This window comes from Typopeltis vanoorti, chromosome 16 (genome assembly GCF_054136105.1).
Source record: "Typopeltis vanoorti isolate ZY-2024b chromosome 16, IOZ_Tvanoo_1.0, whole genome shotgun sequence".
Classification (NCBI taxonomy): domain Eukaryota; kingdom Metazoa; phylum Arthropoda; class Arachnida; order Uropygi; family Thelyphonidae; genus Typopeltis; species Typopeltis vanoorti.
The window spans coordinates 95,169,748-95,195,176 of NC_143564.1; positions in this window are offsets into that span (position 1 = coordinate 95,169,748).

Sequence of the window (25,429 nt, forward strand, 5' to 3'; positions counted from 1 at the left end):
GGGAGGGGTCAGCATGTTGAGAGAATAGCGAAAATTCATTCGGAAGTGGGTAATCAGAATTCTTGTAACGTTGGAAAGTTCTTTACGTCCCACAGACTGTAATGAAGTAATACTCATCATTGGTTTTTATTTAATTTAGTGCTAGCAACAGGAAAGCGATTTTATCATCATACAGATTTGGTATATAATGTATGAGAATTACGATAAAAACAGATTTCATATGTCCAGAATATGACAACTTTGAATATTCTGGTTACGGAGAGAATTCAAAATCAATGCATAGCATCCCCCTGAAGATATAGGCTGTATGCAGGGGCGGCTCGTGCATAGGCACTGCGGAACTGTAGCACCCCCAATTTTTCTCGATATATAAATAAATTTATTAATTTATTTATATTTGCTTGTAATATTTAATTTTATCATCAACAATCCTATACAATTCTCTTATTTTGTATAAAAAATAATAAAAATCCATCTAGTAGCAATGAGGAGAGCGAAGGACGCTAGCAGCACTGTGTTTACCACAGTGCCATATTGTTACGCGCGCAAGCATATGCACTGATAGTGAGAGCTATTAGCGTAATGCGGCACTGTCCGTCGCGCAGTTCCACTGTTGTTTATATGCAATTTGCGCCAGTAGTAGAGTGTTCGTAGTGCTTATCGTGTTTACTCCGTCTCTTTAAATATTTGGACATTACAATTAAATGATTTAATTGTGATGTCCAAAAATTGTAAATCCATTCCTTTAATTACAATTAAAGGAATGGATTTTATTTTTTAAGTAATTTTGAATTATACTAAACTGTATAATTTTATCTAATTGAATATTGTTAAAAAATATTGTTTATCAATAAACAATATTTTTCATGTTTAATTTTTTTTTTTAATTTTTACCATAATTTTATTTTATCTAAACACGTATACACTGTACTTACAGTGTGTATGTATATTTCGAAAGTTGCAGCACCCCACGATCTCAAGCCACGAGCCGCCACTGGATCTAGTTTGTATGTATGTATAGTTGATTATCATCATAGCAAATTATTTTTAGCGCAGTGCAAAAGGTTTAGATATATTATTACCATGGTTTAGATATAACAAAGATATATTTAAAAAAAAAAAGTTAGCAATCAGCGTAGCCTCGGGAAGAAGAGAGAAAAATCCTCGTGATAACATTATATCAAGAAATGCATACTGCTGTATGAAGTGATAGACCTTTGTTTTCTCGCTTTCGAATAATATTTACCAGTATTTCTGATGGTGTATAATATGAGACTGTAGAAGCAGAAAATATATTCACCAATCCACACACACATTCAGCCACTGGAGATATGAATAATCAAGAGGGCTAGTTGTGCGCAAATCTAAGAGTTGCAATTCAGGAATTCTAATTTAAATTTTGTGCGGTAGATATCCCCCCCCCCCCACACACACACACGCTAGCAATTTGTGTATGCCTACAGTGTGGTATATGGTAATCAACTGTGTGAGTTAGTGCGTCATATTTGAAACAGTCACTCAGCTAAGCTATCTGAGCTCTTTCTTTTTTTTTTTTAAGTTTTTTATTGTTTATTTTTATTCCCCGAAAGTGAGTACGGCAATTTTTTTTCATGTTATTATTTGTGTTATAAATAAAAATAGTAATATTTAAAATCTGTTTCAAATCGTGTACTTTTATTATGTGTTTTTTATATATTTATCAACTCATCGAATTTTAGTTTGAAAACCTTGTGACTATCAATTTATCATACCACTCTCAATATTTAAAATTTTCTTTACCTTGAAAATACGCTTGGACAGTTCTAAATTTTACTTAAAACGGTTACTGGTATAAGCAGTACAATTCAAAGGTAATTTAGATCATGGAAATGTTTTCAACTATCTTTCTCCTTGAATCGCTTATACCAGCAACCATTTTAAGAATACATTTTAGAACTGCTATTTTCTTCAAGAAAAAACCATCTAAAATCAGACAAATGACTTCTCCGGTTTAGCATAATGTTGAAAATGTAAAATGATCAGTACGCTGTTTATTTTATATTTTTTTTTTTTTTTTTTTAAAGCACTTTCGTATCGCAATCAACAGTGACAGCGCTATTTGGTTAAAAAACCAGACTTCAAATCCTAAAAATGCAAGAAATCCTTGTAAGCGCTTTTGAGTCCTTACAAGGGTTCTCGTAAAGCGGTTAGTCTCCCCTCTCCCCAAAGCAAAATAGATAAACCATCCATTCATTGATAGTAGATGGCATTCTAGCGTGTGATAATATTGACCATTCCACTAGGTTTTCTTTGATAACACTACATAACAATGAATTGAATAACAAAGAATTTTCTTTTTCGGAAAATTTACTATTAAGTTTAATGTGAACTTTGTTCTTCTATAGTTTGTTTACTGAGGAATGTGGGTCTGAGGTGGGGGGGGGGGGAAGAAGGTGGAAGTTAATAGCTGAATGCACGTTCCCTAAACGTTTTGATCTGTTTGGAAAATTGCGTTCCCATTTTTCCCCCCGCTAATTACTGTGTGTGTTTGTTGTCTGGAAAGATCTGATTCTCATTCCGTTCTAGATACTGATGGCCTTCTGTAAGGGCTCTTCAACTGAAGATGAATTAATAAGTACATATAAGGTTTTTCCTCCTTGAAATTGTTGTTCCACTCCCTATGAAACAGATAAACTACAGTAGCTGGAGAACGCATCCAGTTGACGGACATAAAATATTTAATTGTCTCGTGTCATTGACTTTTCTCCTAAACTATAAAGAAAACAACATCCTTATATTGCATATATTTGCATGTTGTTTGATAAGACTTGAGTTGCTCTGCACTGCTGCCATGACAACGCGTGTGAGATATCAAAATTTAAGCGGTTTAACTGGGTTTTTTTTCCCCCGTTGTTGTTGTTTTTTTATAAACATAAGTATTCTTAACTTTTGTATTCCTCTATAACTCAGGGTTAATTAAATCTAATTAAGCCACATTTGTGATATGATAAATTCTTTATGAATACTTAATACTGTATTAAGCAAAATAAAATATACGGTAGATTTTCATCTGTGGGTTCCTTGAATGTCATTTTAACCCTTCCAAAAAGAAAATATTAATTTTTATAAGAAGACTTTCGACCAGTGAAATTCAATGTTGAAAATAACTAGATTTTTATTGGTCGTAAATTACAGTAAAATACATTAACATACTAGATTTCGCCGCTTGAAATAAATGAAATAAACAATAAATTAATAACTGAATAAATTAAATAAACAATTTTTCTTCTTCCATTCCTTTACGATATACTATTACTGTGTGACCACAGATGCGAGACTCCTCCACACTTCTGCGCATGGCAGAAGAAGGCGAATCCATTCTGATAATAGGGTAATCAATGCGGTTCGTGGATGTGTTTATTATTATACGTCGGAAAATTTGCTTTTCTTTTATGAAAATTCTAGTTTTTAAAGTGGCAACTATTTTGCTTATACAACAGTCGGAAAATTTACGTTTAAATCACGTGATTTCGCTTGTTGATAACAAATTCGTACATCGCCTTATTCCTTTCTCCCCTTCAACGTGAGTTGACTCTTCTTGGCACAGTGCCAGCCGAGGGTTTCGAAAATGTGGTTGGACAGTATTCTCTTACTGGAATATCCCATAAGAAAGCAGCAATACTTAACGAAATCCTCCACCCCTTGATATAAGCAAAAGTGTGATAATCTTGAAATCATCTTGTATTTAGCAACAGTGTCCCTTGTAAAAGTGAATATGTAAAAGTGTTCCTAGTAAATTCTTCCCTGGAAAGTTCATTTCCATTTCTTGGGTCAGTTCGTTGATGCTATACACACATACATAAAGAAATCCTGCATATCATATAAAAGTCTGTTTCACAGTTCGTTTTCTAAATATGGATATTCTCCCACCTTTAGTCAGCGAATTTGTCTTACTTCCTCTAAATGGGATGATGGAGCGAGAGTATAATCTTCTCCGTGCGACTCTGGCTTCATTGTAGACAAGATACTTGTATAATGTATTTATTTTTACTTTTACTCGAACAACCCTCAATTTTGATCAAAGAGAAATGACGATCTTCAATGTGGCTGGCTGTTCACACCCGATTGGAACCACAAACTGCATGCGTTTCGTCTTTCCATCCATTTCCGTCTGGTTTACATGATAAACTAGGCAGCATCCAGCATACATGGAAGTCACTATTTCCAAATTTGATCTTGATCTACCAAATGACAACTAAAATACAAACATTAGTCGTGTTTTGTCGCTTTTATTATAGATGAACATTGCGTAAGGTATCCGGACACGCATAACAACAACAAAAAAAAAAAAGTACTTGGTGAATTCACATAGCATCAATAGAGTCTTTTCTGTCTCCTACGGGAAGTTTTCTTAGCTCAGTCGGTAACAGCGATGCCCTTTGATTAGAAGACCAGAGATCAAATCCCGTATATGATGAGAAATACTTTTATAAGGGATTTTTAGCTAAAAGTGAGTCAGCCTTTTCATAGTTGATGACAGGGTATTTTTCTCCTGATAAAAAATGACTTTTCATCCCTCAAACCAGCTAAAAAACACACGAAATTAAACAGACATACCACACTGGCTTCATAACAAGAGTTGTTGCTTAGGAAATAATTCGAAACAACTCGAACTACCTCGCAAATCGGAACACATAACCACACAATCTGCTATGAATGCATAACTTGCACGTGCTTGTTTGGGTATTGCACTCTGACTTTCCCTCTCTATCCTTTATTGTTATCGACATTAAAGTTTTCTTCACTAGTTTCAACATTGAATAGGTTATCATTTAATGATCAAATATAAAAGGAACATTATTGATTATACGATATCATAATATGGATATTTTTAAGTATAGAAAACGAGATGTTACTGTTGTTTCAGGATGCCGAATCAATGTTTGGGAATAAAATTGTTGAAAACCTGAGAAGGTAGTTGTCGAAGAAACTACCAATTGTGTTGTCAATAGATATTTTAATTAGCAGGTTCTTTGATAACAGAGATCGATGTAATATATACATAATGTAGGAAGATAAAAAGGTAACATCGTAAAATAATCAAAGATTATTTCTTTACTGTTTTTTTATTAAGACTGGCCTCAGTCAGTTGCTTCGGCTGTAATTTCAAAACAGCCAACCCCTTCTTATTAAGATACTCTCATTCCGTCCAGTACTTAAGTACATTATAACTTTAAATATATACTACTCAATACGGCTGCTTGTTGCTACTCAAGGTCTAATATGAAAGAGAACATTTTTGGGCCCCCCATACCCGGAAGTCACGACAACTCTATGATGATATTAACGATCCCATATGATAATAGAGAATCTCCACCCCCTGTATATAAAAAAGCTGACTTCTAACCTTATTATTATTGAAATCCTTACACAATAGGATTCTTCAAGATGAAAGGGGGTAAAAAACAAAAGACTACCAGAAAGTAATTTGTTTTAATAACTAGGAATCTTTTCGGTAGGGGGTATTTTTTTTTATACTGAATCCGGGAGGAGGATCCATCATCGTTATATTCTACATTCCATGATTTTAGGGGAGGCCTCTGTGAATTATCCTTTCCTGCTGGATCACGTTTATATTTTTAATAGCAAGAATCATCTGCTATTATTCATAGATGAAGTAATTTTACTGTTAGAATAAATAAGTAGTAACATATTAGTATTAATCCTAAATAATCATGCCGTACGAGTATGAATAACAACCCTCAAACATTACAAGCTGAAGTAGAAGCCATTATTCTATGTTCTTTCGATCTGGGAGTCATCTAAACATTAAACACTTGATTATATTTTATGGAACCTACTTTTCTGTATTTCAGTCTATTACTGGCTGAGCGGATTTTAAATTACATATTTTTTTTAACAAATAGATAAAATTCAACTGAACAACATCTCTATATGCCTGCTGGGCTTCTGTGTTCTCCATCCAATAGGATATGCGTGCTAATCCCAATATAACATGAATATTTATAAAAGTGTTTTAGTTAATAGACGATTTCCAATAATCAGAACGACGAAAAAATAAAAAAGTGTAACAAAAATCAGTGAAGAATACCTATATTGAGTCACTCGTGTATAAAGAGGCGCAAGTGAAATTCCTTTGCATTACAAATTTATTTTTATTTTTGATGAAGATAACGCCAGATTGTTCAACTTACAATATTACGATATACTGTGGATGGGTAAAAAGTCAGAAAGAAAGAAGAAATGTGTTAATATTATTTTACTTTAATTTTATTTTTATTTATTTTGAAATAAATAGAAGACAGGTTGTTTCGAAAAGGAATGACATTACAGGAGATGAATGAAAAAGAAATATAAATGTTCTGCAGGTTTGGAATTGAACCCTCAAGGGATAGATGACTGCCGATGCTTGTATCTAAGATTTAGAGGAAAATCAAGAAACTATTGATGTCAATTTGGAGAAAATGCAAGAAGCAGAAACTGAAGGTATAAAAGTAAGCTGAGTGAATCATTTGGAAACGATTTTGAATCAATCTACTTGCTCCTTCGGATAATATATAGAACTTTTAGGCAGCCTCAGGAACACTGTCCAAATAAGAACATACTTTTATAGCGATGGATGAATTTGTAATTAGTAGTTGTTCAGAAATAGCCTTCCATCTGGATCGAAAAAGAAAACCTCTTTCATTTCGGATGTAAGAGAGAGTAAGATGTGATGAATATTATAATACACAATACGCATTACGATGCATGTTCCATGTTGATGCTAAAATATTGCAAATTAAAGTCATCTCAAATGGAGAAATGTATTATTCTCTGAGGATGCTAATATTAGTAGCGAGTATTAAATCTTGCTACTAACGTTTTAGTAGCAAGATTTTCAGGCTGTGACCAAAAATAGCCTGAAGATCCTTTTCTGAAGTTGTAAAAGTAGATATGATACATATCTTGTTGATTTATGTAGTGAAAGTTCTGTCAAATAAGACAGAAGAGTGATCTATATCGTTGTGTGACGCAAAACCTTGGATTGCAGTTAAGAGAAAATCGTTAATATATATGGAAAATGGATAAAAAAGCGGAGCTCTGTGGTACTCCAGCATTAATTGGGAAGTTTAAGGATATTGATTCCATCATTGTCCGGGCATTGTAAAACCAGAGAGGACAAAAGAAATCCAGTTGTTATTAAAGAAAAAAAGCCTTAAGATTAAAGAATGCTTAGAAGCCCTTATTCTATACCAATTAAAATTAAATTTCTTAATCGAGCATCAAATAGCTACTGGAATTTCTGTAATGTTCATTGGATTTATCCCAAAAGTGAATTAAGGAATGCAGAAGTTAACTGTTGATTATTTTTTTCCATTATTTTAAAGTCCATTATATTTTCAATAAACAAAACGACTAGAACTTCCTGATTATCGGGTTTTTGGAGAAAAAAAAGTAAATAATTTATTTATTTATTTCGTGTGCGAACTATAGAAAATATAAGATAATGCATATAAATGATTAAAAGCATACATTTAAAGAAATAGAGATTAAAAGCATACAATAAGAGACAAAAGTGCTACTTGCATTAAATATCACACAAAAACATAAAATGTCAAATTTCACTCATCTAGTGATTAATATACTTTAAAGTATATTAAAGTAAATAATAATAATAATAATAATAAATGATAATCTTAGATACCAAATAATTCACGTACAACAATACACAATTTTTAAATCCATCGAGCTCCAAAAATAAAATCTGCTTAGGACACTTGAACTGCTGTGATTGGATGACAGGAAGATAATTTCATCCTTTAGATTGTATTAGATTTTAGTCCATGGTTCGTCAATTTAGCTAACTTGACGGAATAGGAGATGTCTAACTCTGGGTACCGCTGCTGTAGACTTCAAATATAAAATTATTTGATATCAAATAGTGCTTCATTTCTTGTGCTAAACAGTTATGGGACCAATTCAAAAAAAACTTTATAGAAACTTATGTGAGTCATTTGGCATTCAAGAACAGTAGCAGTCGACTTTTAAGTCCTGAGAACATTTGACAACATTAGAAAATTTCGTCAAATTAAAATTTGTCTCCTGGGTTTTCCCCTTGTGTAAAGTAATGAGTAAAAAAAATAATTTCTCTGTCAGGAAAAAAATTCATTCTTTCTGTGACTTAGATGTTTATTAAAACCCTTTCTAAATAAGGAATAAACTGAATATTTATACGATGCTGCCTAAAAACAATTAAAGGGGGGGGGGGAAGGGTTGTGATCCTTTTTGCTCATGAATCGTCATTATACTGTACATCTTATAGTTACAGACCATCTCGTATGTAATAGTTTGAAGCAATTATTGACAGAGAGAGAATTAATGATAGTTTTTTATTTATTTTCTATGTACCTCTCTCTCTCTCTCTCGTTTTTGCAAACTGTACAGTATGAATTCTCTTTAACATGGAGCTGCTATTTAGTACAGTCCCGAGGACTTCTTGGCATTTGATCTTCAGTTGGAAAGAACTTTGTTTTAATCCGTCTTGGGATGGGAGGAACCTTTACAAGGACTTCTCATCTGGAAGCGACTTACCGCTCAAGTACAGAGGTGGTAGAAATTTTCCTTTTGCAAAACAGACAAACTCTGTTTCCGGAGAATATACTTAGTTAATAGACATAAATCTACTGACCTAGTTTCCAGTATCTTGTATTTGTTAAACGTCTGCTATCTGAGAACAGAATGGCAAATTGTGACTACCAAATTCATTAGCAACCTCCGTTTTTTATATTCAAGTGAATGTATTGTACTCCATCACACTTTCATGTGTATTTAAAGTTCTATGTGAAGAAATAAATAAATAAATAAATAAATATATATATATATATATATATATATATAGAGGAAACTAACAGATGCAAAATTATATATATAGAGGAAACTAACAGATGCAAAAGTGCGTGTTTTCTTTGTTTTATTCATTTTAGTATATACATTTAGTATATACAAATATACATTATGCTCTACGAAACACATACATTCTCATCAAGCAGGAAAACCATCATTTAGGAAAGTGATAGAAAATTTATAAAAGTAGTACGCACCACTTAAATACCATCTACTAGTGCTAGTTTTCCCTTTCAGTCGTTTCCGAGGTGACTTTGTAAGTATTGTCCACAAAGTATTCCTGGCGAGATTTTTACAGAGTAGTTCACCATTGTTTTCCCCAAACCCCCACATTTATCGGGGCTCGAGACCGGCATATGGCTGAGACGTATTCCTGACTGTAATCCATGTGTGTTCACGGGGCCTGTTTGCCTGTTCTGGAAGACGAAAAACTCGCGATTCCGAATAAAAAAAAAAAGTCCCCTACCTCCTTATGAGACTGGTTAACTCGCCTTTAGTCGAAACAGACCAGATGAAGGTTCCACACGTCACTGACGGGAATCGAATTCAGGTCTTTCCAACCAAAGGGCTTCGTCTATACTGACTGAGCTACGAAGACTCTTAATACCAACTGAAGGAGCGAACGTCTTTGGTTCTCTTAATAATAAACATATTTCAAATATCTATTATGCAAATCCTTTTATTGAAATATAGATCGGCGAGGCAGCCGGAGAAAAATAAAGTTTGGAAGCTTTGATTTGTCGCAGAGAGCTGATCTCTATCTTAAAACATTTACTATGAGGAATTTCATACGTCCCAAGGCTACATTGAAGAAAATTTCATGTAGCCTGGGACGTATAAAAGTGGATGTGTATATTGTGCAAAAGAAGGACACGGATAATTTGAGCTTTTTTTTTTTCTTTTCAGTGAAAGTAAATGGAAAGTTAGTGTATTCGTTGTCAATTTCTGTGTGTTGCACATCATTTTATTTTTTCCACCTGAATAAATGTAACTTCTTGAAAATAGGTTGAAATATAATCGTAAACGCTTAATTGACCATTAATAGATTATTACATCGTATTAAAACATTATTATGTTTATAATTGGTCTCTTTATACTTTTGTAAATCGAATTGCTGAAGGTGAATCTTATTTTTCATATCAGAAGAATGGCTTTTCTCCAGGAAATTTCGTGAGTCTCTCATCATTAATTTGCATAAAACAGATAAAAAGCGAATAATTCTAATCCTCTAAGCATACGAAAAGGTAAGAAAATAATGTTTTATTACATTCACCGTTCATTTATTAGTTGTTGATAACCTCTTTATTATATTTAAGGAAATATAAGATACTTAATTTTATATATTTATTTTGGCCATTAAAAGAAGAAACCGAATATCAGAATTGAAATTATTAATGCTATACAATTATTGCAGCTGTTATTTAAGACGCTCCTAGACATGAATAATGAATAATGAAGCACCCCCAATTTTTCTCGATATATAAATATATTTATATTTGCTTGTAATATTTAATTTTATCATCAACAATCCTATACAATTCTCTTATTTTGTATAAAAAATAATAAAAATCCATCTTGTAGCACTTAGGAGGGGCGAAGGACGCTAACACCACTGTGTTTAGCAGTGTCATATTGCTACTCGCTCAAACATATGCACGTCACAGTGAGATGCGAGATATTAACGTAATGCGGCACTGTCCGTCATGCAGTTCCACTGTTGTTTATATGGAGTTTGCGCCAGTAGTAGAGTGTTCGTAGTGCTTATTGAGTTTACTCCGTCTCTTTAAATATTTGAACATTACAATTAAAGCTTTTTATTTAAACCTTTTCGTTCGAAACAAAACAAGAAGAATGGATTTATTTTTAAGTAATTTTGAATTATACTAAACTGTATATAATTTTATCGATAATAAACAACATTTTTTCATGTTTAATTTTTACCATAATTTTTGATATTTTATCCAAACATGTATACGCTGTACTTACAGTGTGTATGTATATTTCGAAAGTTGCAGCACCCCCACGATTTCAAGCCACGAGCCGCCACTGCCCAAAACATCTAGCCAGATGTCCCTAAGGATTCAGTTAAATAATAAAAATCGATCTGTTTTTACGATATATGCAATCTACTTTTAAAATATATTTTACAAATAAAAAAGAATTTAAATTTAACGATATTAATGACAAACTGAATTAAATTATATTAATGAACTAAATGTAAGAAATACCGATACATCTTTTTCAGTTTTCCCCTTAAGGGGACGATAATTATCCTCTAAAATCTCAACTGCTGTCCTTCTCCAGAAGTGAAGTGTGAATTCTTTCTTTTGCCTGACCAGCAGCCAAAAGAATGAAGACTTTGAGATAAATTTATAAAGAAGCATTAACGGGTTCCTTTTAGAATACTTTCTGTTTAATTAAGAAACATAAGTGGTGGAAAGGATCATAAATAAAAGCCAAGTTCGAGCTTTAATGTTTCTCTTTTGGTGTCCTCTTACACAGGAATTCAAATGCAACAAATGTTTTGATTTACAACTTATTAGTAATGTTTCTCCCCGAAGAAGAGTATGTTTTATAGCAAATCGATTTGACCTTCAAGCTCTTATATGTCTCGTATTTGCAATAATCATTAAAAATTCACAGGAGCAACAGTCGGAATCAGTAGATCGTTTATCTTCTTCGGCTTTTTTGTAGCGTATGTACAGATGATGCTGTATAACAAGGTTCTGCACTTTAACAGCATAAACCACATAGTTATGAGGATCTCACAAGGTGTTAATAGTGAAAGTACGTGTGTGTATGCTATGGAAGCATTGCGCATGATCATTAGAAACACAGCCAGAAAGTTCTAGTATAAATATTGTTTCTGTATTTTTGTCAGTACATATGTCGTTTGGTGTATATCGTCTTTATTTCTGTGTTTGATTTGCAGTTTATGTATTATGAAATCAAGAGTTTACGTAAATAGTCTGGATGTATTTCAAAGCATTCGTATTATTCACTGGATTTGCAAAAATATCTTTATATATTCTTTAAAATGCTGTATTTTTTTTTTTAATCAGCATAGAAAATTTGACATTATTAGAATGAAGAAAATCTCATCCATAAGTTTAGGTTGAAGACCGCTGTATAATTTTTGGTAAAAGTATATTGCAGTTAGTTGTAAGAAACAACTTACATGAATATATATTTAACGTTATAAGAGACTTTGGAACAATTAATTGCAAAATAAAATCGATTAACATTTTCTCACTAAAACAAAACATAAAGGAGTGGGAAAAAACAGTGATGTGTTGGATTATTGATGCTGATCTGTATTTTTTTATATATTAAACTGAATTCTAAATATAAATATTTAAAATAAGCATGCTTTTTTGCAAGTAAACTAGCAGTATCCTACAAAGCGGGGCCGTTTGATTGGGATATACCTGGATTCGAATTCCTTGTAGGTCGCGAGGAACACTTAAAACGAGAATTTTCAAAAGAGTTCGATTCTAAGCGATCATGGAATCTAATATATAAAATATAATGTAACTTTTGCTGTATAAGGCTATGTCCTAAAAACGGATGTGGAGAGAGAGAAAGACAGAGAGATTTTATAGAAATCTAATCCATCTAGATAATGGTTACTGGCTTGACTCATAATTGTCTCTATTTATCTGACTTAACTGGAGAAACTGAACTGAAGCGTAAAATAATAAATGGAACGAGAATTCAAGTATAACCGCATGAGAAGGACCACCATCTTGGTCTATATTTAACTCGTCAAATGTTCTTATTCAAGGTTGAGAGAGTCATTTAGTAAAATACAAAGAATTTGTCCTTTCCAATATCAAGCCCAACCATTCGTTACCTTTATCAGAGTTGCAATAGCTGCAGGCAGCCAAATACTGTAAAGCAAACTAGCTTTCGTCAGCTAGAAAGGAATGTAAAAAGGCCATTCACTTCTTTCAAGTGAGATTCTCATTATGGCTTACTTACAGGGTAGACATACGGAATGCTGTAGTATATAAGAATCAAAATTTCAACATTACTTAAAAAAAAAAAAAAGGAAAAAAAAAAAACACGAAACGCACCGTGACTAGTGGCATCCAGCCTGCCAACCATCTTTCTTTCGGATGTCCTATAAGTGGGACAGTGTGCGGAGAACTTTGTTGGTGCTTACTAACTAAATGATGCTTAGGGCCTAAATGCCAACACCATGTTATCCATCTTTCTCTGATTATATCACTGACATCCCGCCTTGTGACCGGAAGGCCGGAGCCACTCAATTAGAGCATTCAGTAGAGGGTTCTGGCAGATGACTATCTCGACTCCACCCCCGCTTTTTATATAGCTTCTTGTACTGCTGGCGCGTGCTCCCCAGCTGTAGTTTCAGTTTGGAGCGAATTCTTTCACTAGCCAGAGGATGTTGTTGTTGTTTACTTGTAATTATTACTAAAAAAAAGGCTAAAATGTTAAATAAAATTAGTGCATTACTATGATTTATAAGATAACTGAACGTGTATGATTATATAGTTATAGTGGCGTCCATGATATTATCGGTTACTTCAGTATTCTAAGCACTATAAATTAATTTTTTTTTTCAGTTTAATTTCACGTAACTATTAATTGGTCATAATAAAGGAATATCATGTATGTTATCAATAAAATGAGTGACATTCATCATACTTGTCGTTGAAAACCACTTATCACCTATAGAATATCCAAAGGTTTTTTTTTTTTTTTTTTTTTTAATGCAACCGCTTCTAATATGGCAGCTTGTGATACACTTCTCGATAAATCAGTTAACTCGTATCTGTTCACCCGGTGGCGGCTCGTGGCTTGAAATCGTGGGGGTGCTGCAACTTTCGAAATAACATACACTCTGTAAGTACAGCGTATACGTGTTTGGATAAAATATCAAAATTATGGTAAAAATTAAAAAAATAAAAATAAATAAACATGAAAAAATATTGTTTATTATCGATAAAATTATAAAGTTTGGTATAATTCAAAATTACTCATCATCATCATTCATATCAAGGATTTAGGCCTAGCGTGGCCTGTTCTGGCCTTAGAAGTCATCGTTGAATCTTTTAAGAGGATGTCCTGGTTTTCTTTTTCCTAATGGCTTGTACTTTAAGGCTTGTTTTGGTAATCTTTCTATTTTTATTCCTTGAACGTGTTCCATCCATTTATGTTTATATTTTTTAATTTTTTTCTATTACTGATTGTTGGTGTAATTCTTTCATAATTTCTTCGTTTCTTTTGCGATCAAATAGAGTACACTTTGCAGTTTTTCTCATAAACTTCATTTCTGCTGTTATTAATCTTCGTTTGTCTTTTTATTTTATTGTCCAGATTTCACTTCCATACAATAAGACTGGTAGGGCTAATATATTGTATACTTTTAGTCCGATTTGTTTTTGAACTAGGTTTGGTTCATTTAATTTAAATAGAGAGTTAATTACACCTGTTATTTTTAAATATTTTGCAATTTTTACGTTTATATCTTTATCATTTTCATGTATGATCATACATCCTAGGGAGTTAAATGAATTCACATGTTCTAATATCTTGTTATCTATTACTATTTTAGTTCTTGCTGGATCTTGTCCTTCAAAGGCCATAGTTTTTGATTTTTCCGTTGATATTATCATACCATAATCTTTGGATATCTCATTTAGATCTAAAATAGCTTTCTGTAAGTTATCTTCAGAATTTGTAATTATTATTTGGTCGTCTGCAAAGAGGAGAGTGTTTAAGTTCACAGTAGGAGAAAGTTTAATTCCTTGGTGTAAATTTTTATTGAATTTTATTATTATTTCATTTAGCTAAATATTAAAAAGAGTTGCTGAGAGGGGGACATTACTGTGGGACCCCTTGGTTTCTCTCTCTCTCATATATGATAGCTCATGATTTATTCAAAATTCATTGAGGAAGCTCATGATTCATTCAAAATTACTTAAAAATAAAATATATTCTTCTTGTTTTGTTTCATGAAAAAATATTGTTTATTATCGATAAAATTATACAGTTTAGTATAATTCAAAATTACTTAAAATAAAATCCATTATCATAATCCCAATAATGTTCTAAAATAAAAATTATAACAAATGTTATGTCTTTAATTGTAATGTTCAAATATTTAAAGAGACGGAGTAAACACGATAAGCACTACGAACACTCTACTACAGCCGCAAACTGCATGTAAACAACAGTGGAACTGAACGATGGACAGTGGCGCATTATGCTAATAGCTCATATCTCACTATGACGTGCATATGCTTGCGGGCGTAGCAATATGACACTGTGGTAAACACAGTGCTGCTAGCGTCCTTCGCCCTCCAAAGTGCTACAAGATGGATTTTTATTATTTTTATACAAAATAAGAGAATTATATAGGATTGTTGATGATAAAATTAAATATTACAAGCAAATATAAATATATTTATATATCGAGAAAAATTGGGAGCTGCAGTGCCTATGCACGAGCCGCTCCTAATAATATTGTATGTGACATAGCATAAAATAAAGATATGTGAAATGATATATGAAGTAGAGATAGTATGTCTCCATTTTTTCAGTGAATAATAAAGAGAACTAAAATATATGTAAAAAATACATGCTGACATTTCATTAAGTTAAAAAAGTGGAATACATTTCATGCAATATAGATTTTACACACGGTTCCTAATAGACGCAAAGCATTTTGAGAAACACCTAAAATTAAATGAGGTAATGTTTACATGAAAATGTTCGGTTTGAAATTAAGTTAAAAATTAAAAATGTCATTAAAAATTTTTAATACGACAAAAGTACCGCTTAAGAATGCAAAATGCTTAATAATATTGTTCACACTTAGCCAAGAGCAAATACTAGGTCTTAAACCAACTACTAAAATGCTTCCGACTGATTCTTTCAATGTGCAATTAACGTTAATTTTTGTGTATCAGATTCACCATTGAAAATTGTATGGATTATGAATATTTCTAATAAAACATCCTTGCCTCTTCCTCAAGAAAATGAAAGAAAATTTTCCAGTAGTGTATCTCATTTAAAGGGATCACTATAAGGGTGAAAAATAGGATATTTTTCGTTTAGTAAATAATTAATAATTTTATTGAGAAATTTGGAAAATTTTAAAAATGTCAGCGAAGGAAAATCTTCAAAAAAGAAATACTTTAAGGGCAAAAATAATATCAATAAGCATGAGTATTAAAAGAATAAAATCGAAAGATTTATACATTTTAATCTCTAAGACTGGATTCCCATATTTTTAATTCGTTTAGCTTTCTCAGATTTCTTCATGAGCTGTTTAACATGGGATATCATATCAACAAATCCACAACTATGTATTAGCTCAATTGTTCTAGTATCATAACTGCACATTACACTCCATTGTCGTTTTTTACGTTGCATATGTAGAATAAAGAAAAGAAACACAGATACGTGTATCTGCCTTCTTCTCCCCCCCCCCCCCCTACATACTTTATATGCAATAAAAGGATTGGCCATACACTCAGGGCTGGATTTAAGGTTATTGACGATAGTGCATATGTCAAACAAGGCTCTAAGTTCGCTTGTGGTGATAATAGTGTCGCTATAAGAAGAATGATGTAATTATTTCTTTGTTTGTTGACATACATTTTGCCATTAAATCAATCTGACCGAAATCGAAATTGCAATGATCGGAAAAATTGTAGTCGATGTTCGAAATATCAAACTGATAAAATTTCATCAGTCAGATCAGAATTATTGCTATCAATTTTAACATTCTTCCTATAAAAACGATCTGATTCGAACCAAAATATCATCTTAAACATTTCATCTGAGGTGCGCAGAAACACTGCGCACCTCAGATGAAAATTTTAAGATGCCGAATTTCACTGATCTGATTAGAACCAACATTTAAGAGAATAGAACACATTTCAGTGTTCTGCGCACCTCAGATGAAAATTTTAAGATGCCGAATTTCACTGATCTGATTAGAACCAACATTTAAGAGAATAGAACACATTTCAGTGTTCTGCGCACCTCAGATGAAAATTTTAAGATGCCGAATTCCATTTCGTTTCATGCCATACATCCTGCATGGAATTATTGGCTTGTACAATAATTCTACGCAAGGATGTATGGACTTACTTATTGTGTACCATCGAACTAATAAGCAAAATTTTCTGCCAGCAGGGTATCCTTATTCGATAAGTCAAAATAAATTACAGGGGTGGAACATACTTTGATGAATCTAACTAAGCAAATAAAAAAAAAATAAAAATAAAAACAAGACTTCTCAAATGTGAGGAAACTGTAGTAACCACAACGATACCACGAGGTTGTAGTATCTATCCCGCTGTTGCTCTACACCCACGTGAATGCTTCCGACTGAGAGATAGCTTGAGGCATGATTCGTCACTTCATAACATTGTAATCCACGTCTAGATTTGCCATTCCTTACTTCACCCTAATCAACTCTGTCCATCGTTTTGATCGATGAGGCCAGCTATGATGTGGAATCTGCATTGTTCTTCATGCCTGGGCAGAGTTAGAAAATCCCTGCGAAATTATCTTCGGTTGTGATTCAAACTGAGCTCCGTAGAGCAGCAACATTATAAATATAAAGCTATCGGGGCACTTTTCGCTCCTTCTCGCAAATGCTTAATATGGTTACCAAATAAAAACTCGGTCTTTGTTCTTTTAAAAAGTAAACATTGACATTACAGTCAAAGGTCGATCAATGATGTGAGGTACATTTCTGTTGGCTTTCCCTTATATTTTTCTAAATTGCATATCAACAGAACACGGACTTTATTTCCGAATTCTTTAGCTTATCGCTGACTACTGCCCTATTAGGCATGAATATCCTGCAGTAGGCATGAATATTTTGTGAATATCTTCAGGCGCTAGATGAAGTACATCGCTCGGTATAAGATCAATATCCTCCACTTCTTGTTGGAGGTCTAAAGTGCTATGAAAAAGGACGCTAACATACACCCTCTGTTCAAAAAGAAACCGAGCTTTTCGAAAATAGAAGAAACTAGTGGCGCCACCTATCGTATCTTTTTATTGTCGAAAGTGGCAACCTTCATTAGTGTTGTGTCAATTGTTTATGACATTTGTTTCATTAGAAGCCGAGTTACAGTGTCAAGAGTGACAGTGTGTTTTGACGAACGGTCGAAAAATGAGTTTCAAACAGAGAGCTGCGATTGATTTTTGTGCTAAACTTGGTAAACGTTTTACCGAAACGCATCAAATGCTTCAAAAAGCATACGGTGATGAATGCTTATCCCGTACTCAAGTTTACGAGTGGTTTAATCGATTTCAAAGTGGTCGTGAGACGTTGAGGACGACGATAAGCCGGGTCGTCCAGAAACTGGACTGAGCGAAGTTAACATCCAAAAAGTGCGTGATTTCATCAAATAAAACCCAAAATTGTCTAAGATTGAAGATGAATTGGGGATTCCAAAATCAACTGTGCACGACATTTTGACCGAGAGTTTGGTCCTTCGTAAATTGAATTCGCGATTTGCACCATCTCATCATTCGAACATTGTGAGACAGTTTTTGAGAAAAACTAAGCTTGTGTGTTGGATCACTCGCCGTATTCACCTGATTTAACACCTTGTGACTTCTTTCTCTTCCCCCGACTTCATTTGTCGATGAAAGGAAAGCGACACGACACCATTGAAAACGTTACAGAGGCAGTAACCACGATACTCAACAGTATCCCAAAAACCGATATAAAAAACTCATTTAACGAATTAATCGACCGTGCCAAACGCTGAATCGAAGCTGAGGGAGAGTATATTGATTGAAATAAATGATTTGAATAATTATAATTGGCCTGTGTTTTTTTTTTTTTTCTATCAAAAGTTCGGTTTCGTTTTGGACAGAGGGTGTATAATATTAAATACACGTACTATAGTTTTCCAACCTTTCATGGCGAGATCATCTATGTGCACATTTTTATTCCTTTAACTTTTGCTGTTTTCTTAAATTTCATCAAGTTTCTAATCAAAATTCATTAACTTTATCTCATACTGATTTCTACTGTGCTTCTCTCTTCTTTATATCCAAAAATTATTGCCTTTATTATTGTTTAAGGCTGAAAAAATATGCGAAAAATTACTTTTTTTTTTGAAAAGAAAAATATCTTGTATTTAAATCATTTTGAAACTTTTAACCGTTCCTTTACTTTACAATAATTGTCTTACTTTATTTTCTTTTGTAATCTTACATTATCGTGTCGTATACCTTAACTATTCGAATAAAAGAAACGTGGTCATTGAGTATACCTAATTTGACCATTCATGCTTATTAGAATAGAATGATCAGAGATATTTTAATCGAGATAATATTTTGACAGAAACCATTCAACTAGATGGCTCGCTTTGTTATTATTAGCCTATTGATCAATAACATCGAAGTGACGTGGAAAACCGTTCTTGTTTTCAAATCCTGGTACCAGTTATTTTGAACTTGTTTTGGGAATAGTAGATAAAATTGAATAATAGAGGAGGAAGAGGAATATTTACAGTTTAAGTAACTCGGCTATTAAATAAAAGTATTTGGACATTCCTAGTCGATGTACATTTTGATAAAGATTGACTTAGAGCAATCTGTTCGCAAGAAAGCTCAACACAAACTATTTCCCAAACAACTTCGAAGTATCACCACGCGTAAAAAAAAGTTTTCGACCATTAAAAAAAAAACCTTCAAGTGAAATTGACTCGTTTTTCCGTTATTAGTAAGGCCTTTTACTAGTAACGTAGTTCATCCAATCAAACAGCATATGATTTTACCAAACCAAAGAGCACGTGTAAGGTGATGAAAACACTTTTTCAACGAAACCGAGTTCGCTGATCCAAAACTCAGGTTTCCCTCAACATAAAACAAGTAAATCAATCTGAGAAAGTATTTAACAGGTAAAAGTACATTTCGATTAATAGCAATCTAATTCTAATAAAGAGTGTTTACTTCTCATCATACGCCAAGAAGAAGCCAATGATTCATTACAGCATTTGACTTAAGAATTACCCAATCCCCCCCCCCCCCAAGTTCCGGATGGTAGGCCGGTTATCCTCGAATTCTGATACCCGAATTTTGAAGACTGGAAAGGGGGGTTCCACCTCCCCCCCTGCGCCTACGGACTGGTAGGCCGGTTCTCCTTGAATTCTGATGACTCGAATTTTGAAGACTCGACACTCAGGGTAGCCCCTGAGTTTCCAAACGTGACACATAAACGTTACAAAAAAAAAGCTTAGCATTTTATATTATAGAGTATATATATATACAGTAAACCCTCGATTTAACGGACTTCGGATTTAAAGGACAAAATTTCCGTCCATATGTCGCATGTGAAAATTAACATTCTGTTAATTTTAAAATGCTTTTAACCAAGATTTGCTTATAATTAAATTAACAGGTTATTTTTTGTTATTAATTTTCTATTATTTTTAACAAATTTTGGCGAATAGGCCATCATATGTTGGAAAAACACTATAGTAATTTAACCGACATAAATGAGTCACCGCTCATAAAACATGTTCGGCGAATGATTAGCAAGTGATCACACCAATCGCACGCTGTAATCGCGTGGCGGGGACTTTCTGTGCCAGTTTTATTGCACACATTTTCGTAATTTTAGGGAGTTAATTTTATTAAAAAAAAAAAAAAACGGAATTCAAAAGTTCAAAAAAAAAAACTTGATAGTTTTTTCAAAGCAGGATTACCTAAACCAAGCTTCTCAACATCGAACATTAACTTACCTAAAAGTGTGAAAATGGTGTTAAAAATTGTGTGTAAAACAATTTTTTTGTTATTACAGTGCTAATATTGATAAAATTGCAGTATAATGTTACAGATATTTTTATTTAAAAAAAATCGTGATTTAACGGACATCCCTTAGCCCCTATTAGTCCGTTAAATCGAGGGTTTATTGTGTGGGTATATATATATATATATATACACCCACATGATGCTAACTGGCGCTAAGAATTATGAAGAGATAAAAAGGAAGTCACAAGACAGGATGTTGTGATGTGCTGCTATATTTACCAATTTTCGGATTGATGCACCAAAGAAGAAGAGATATAAATATATATAAATAAGCTGTTTAAACATAGGATTGTATTTATTTCTATTTATTTGTTTTTTGTCGCACCTACTGTCAAATACCCGGATCGCTACGAAAATGTCCTCTATTGTAATTAATATAATTAACAACAGTTAATAATAAACATGAATTTTACATTTCAAGTAAGGATGAAATACGACATGTAACGTATCCTGACCAGGCGCAGTAGTCTTGGAGGAGAAATACTGGTGTAGGCACACCTGTGGACCATCATACCAAACCTTCATTTGACCTAATGAGAGTCTTTATTGAAAACGATCGAAAGCTTTTCCTGCCCTCCCCCCAAACAGTATATCCCCCCCTCCCAACTTCTGAGTTTTGCTGTGCGATAGTTATAACATTTCAAAATAATAATTAGGTGCGTTTAATTATCACTTTAAATATTTTGAAATTTAGAAAATAGATGAAGGCATATTATAAATCATTGGCTCCCATATTTTGGAACTCACTCATGTGGAATGCGTCCTTTGGATTGGGAGCTGTGTCAGGGAGGCTCGAAGTGATATCCAACACTTTGAAATGTAATAATTTATTGGGGAAAAAAAGAACAAGAAAAATGAAAAAAAAATACCAATTTGGGAGTCGTCATAAAAAAAAAAAAAAATAATAATAAAAAATCCCAGGTGGGAGGCGCTACTACATGACGTTTGGAAACCACTGTCATAGATCACGACCTTCAAGTGCATTCACATTCCATAAATCGGCTGATGTGCGTGGGATGTCTCCGTAGACATGTACAGAATTCAATAGCCAGTGGTCAGATCAGTAGACTGGTGATTATGTGCACGGGGATATTGCGATGTATGTAATCTGTAATTTTTGAGCGAGCTGTAGTAATTACATCATTTAAAAGGCTACATTCAGTCTATGGCTTAGGGGTGTAATGCTAGGTTGATATTTCCCTGAATGTTTCTTTCCTGGGTAGAATTAGGACGTATCTGGAAATCTAAGAAAGGAGAAAAACGCTACTTAGTTGAAAGGAAAAAAAAAAGTTCTAAATATCAATACAGAATTTTCCAACTTTATTAAACTCTTTTAAAAAGGCCAAATAATGCGCAGATATCAATACTTGTATTGATACGTGCGTTATAACACTTCCAGAAGGTGGTGAATATTAAAATATTGCTGTGATATTATTATAATCATCATAAAGTTGCAAGTATGACTCTATGAAAAATCGTTGTCAATATACTGCGTCACTATTTGAAGAATTTGTTTTCTTTTTATGTATAATTCCATTTTTATCAATAAAACATAATGTTATAATATAATTGATGTAAATGAGTAATGTCTCCATCCAAAAAGTCGATCGAAACACGTGATTCTCTCTAATTCTCCATTGTTGATCTTTCAATTGTTAGCTATAGATTGTACAGTCTATTTTATACATTGTGCAGTATAGATTGTGGTCTAATACAGTTACTAAATACCAAATTTCATTCAAATCCATCCAATCGGTGCGGAATTGTTAATACCAGTTCAAATAATTTTACCACTAAAAATGATCCGATTAAAAACAAAACTAAACTTGCTTTCAATCGAATAGACGGACAAAATGAATGGAATAGATGCTTGCATCTTTCGTAAGTATCAAATAAACGGATCTCGAATTTTTTCAATAAAATTTCGAAATGCTGGATTACCCTAGTTTTTTTAGGATTTATTTTTTTATTAAATGTCGTATTTATGTCCATTTTTAATTATTTATAGTTTTATTTTTTACAAATTCATTCTTGGCTATTATATTACAGAGATTTGATTCCTATTTTTTTTCCCCCTTTGTGTGTGTGTTCAGTTTTTTTTTTTTTTTTTTTCACTTTTCTAGTTTATTATTCTCAATATCATTTCGTTAATTTGTATGTGACAACAGATGATATTTCATTAAGATTTCGCTATCTACATTCATAAATTTAACTGAGTTTAATGTCTTTTGTAAATAAAAGGAAGTAGATGTATATAGGAAGCATGGGCAGCTCGTGCATAGGCACTGCGGAACTGCAGCACCCCCAATTTTTCTCGATATATAAATATATTTATTAATTTATTTATATTTGCTTGTAATATTTAATTTTATCATCAACAATCTTGTACAATTCTCTTATTTTGTATAAAAAGTAATAAAAATCCATCTTGTAGTGCGTAGGAGGAAGAAGGACTCTAGCAGCACGCACTGTGTTTACCACAGTGTCATACTGCTACGCGCGCAAGCATATGCATTATAGTGAGATGCGAGCTATTAGCGTAATGCGGCACTGTCCGTCGCGCAGTTCCACTGTTGTTTATATGCAGTTTGTGCCAGTATTAGAGTGTTCGTAATGCTTATCGTGTTTACTCCGTCTCTTTAAATATTTGGACATTACAATTAATGACATAACATTTGTTATAGTTTTTATTTTAGAACATTATTGGGATTATGATAATGGATTTTATTTTTAAGTAATTTTGAATTATACTAAACTGTATAATTTTATCGATAATCAACTATATTTTTTCATATTTAATTTTTTTTTAATTTTTACCATAATTTTGATATTTTATCCAAACACTTATACACTGTACTTACAGTGTGTATGTATATTTCGAAAGTTTCAGCACCCCCCACGATTTCAAGCCACGAGCCGCCACTGATAGGGAGAATACAGTGCAACTGCGGATACCAGTATCATTCTGGTATCTGCAGTTGCATTGTATTTATATTAATCATTTGAATCCCTGGAGAACATTAAGAAGAACATACGAGAATGATAACTAGAACGCTCGTAATGTTCTCCAGGGATTCAAATGATTAATACGAGAAATTGTGTATGTAAGAGAAGGAACATATCATAAGCATAGAGACTTTTCCATCTTTATTTCTGTTGAAAATGTAATAAGGTATTGAACTGTACATTTATTTAGTTCAATACTCGATATTTTATGAAAAATAGCCTAAACATAAATCATATTTATTTTTCGGCTTCACAAGTTTAGTGATTGGCGATGAGTAACGGCTTCGATGTGTGGGTGGATGTGAGATGCTGTTGATATATTAGCTGCGGACAGCATGAGACCTTACTTGATTAAAAAAAAAGTTATTTCATACCAAACATTTCGAAATTAATGACAAGCCTCATGAATCTTTCAAGCGAGAGAGAGAGAGAGAGAGAGAGAGAGAGACAGAACGCAAAGAAAGTGACGCCCAATAGGATTCTTTTTTTTGCAAGTTCCGTCAAAAATGTTACTAACGAGTGTAAAGTTAACTGTTATTAATTTTAATTATAGCTTTAATTAAAATTGAATTTTAATTAAAGCTACAATCATTTCAATTTAAAATTGTATTCTTTCTAATTAAATAAAAGGTTTCATTAATTAATATGTTAATATCATTATAAAATTTAATTGTAAAATTTTAACTGAACATTTTATAATTAAATTGGAAACAGTCTGTGAAAATTAGGAATTTCTATCCCCCTCCCCCTTTCTGTCTCTCTCTAAACAAAGGTATTGAGCGAAATGGATGTCAATGAATTTGGGTTGAGCTAAAGGACCGAAATAGCTAAGGTATGAGGTCAATATATTTATCTATAAATTGTGCATGTTTGTGGGATGAAAAACCCGAGTTAACGAAAGGGGAAACTCCCCCACCGCCTTATAAAATCAGCTAACTCGTGTTCATTTGAAAGATCTTGATAAGGGTTCTTCACACGCTAAACGGGATTGGAAACTACATCTTTCCTAAAAGGCAAATATCGCGAATTTACTACGGAGGAGCAGGAGTGTCCAAAGATGCTTTTCATAGGAAACAATCGTAGTGGTTTCCTCGTGGTTGTTGCCAATGGTAGAAAAAAGGAGTTTAAAATATCAAATGTATATGCTTGAAGCATTTTAAATATTCAAATGTTCTTCCCTAAATGTTTTCTTTCCTGTTTTACGCTTTAAAATTGTTAATTAATTTAATTATGGGCTTAATATTATTATTTCCAAATCGTTTTGAAAAGTAATTCAAATAATGTAATAATTATGGGAAAAAAAAATTTACAAAAATGATTTACAAAACTAACCGCTGTATTCCAAGCTCTATGTGTAGCGATTTCGTTAATTAGTTCGGTTTTGTTACTGTTATAAAGCTAAGTATGCGCTGATATTAGAGGTAATCTAAACATGAAGTTAATTAGACCCAGAAATGTAAGGATTACTTTTGAAATATACTCGCTATTAACGCTTAATCTGAGTCGATTGTTGTGGTAACCAAAACAAAAAGGCAATGGTGTGTGTGTGTGTGTGTGTATTATTTGTTCATAGCAACGGTAGCCTATTATAATGTCCAGGGTAGCGTTCAATGTGTCCCTATCTCTCTTATTTTGTGGAATTAATTTGAGAAAAGCCAATGTTCAGATAACTAATAAAAATTGAAAAGTTTTATCGTGTCATTTTGACAAGCACACT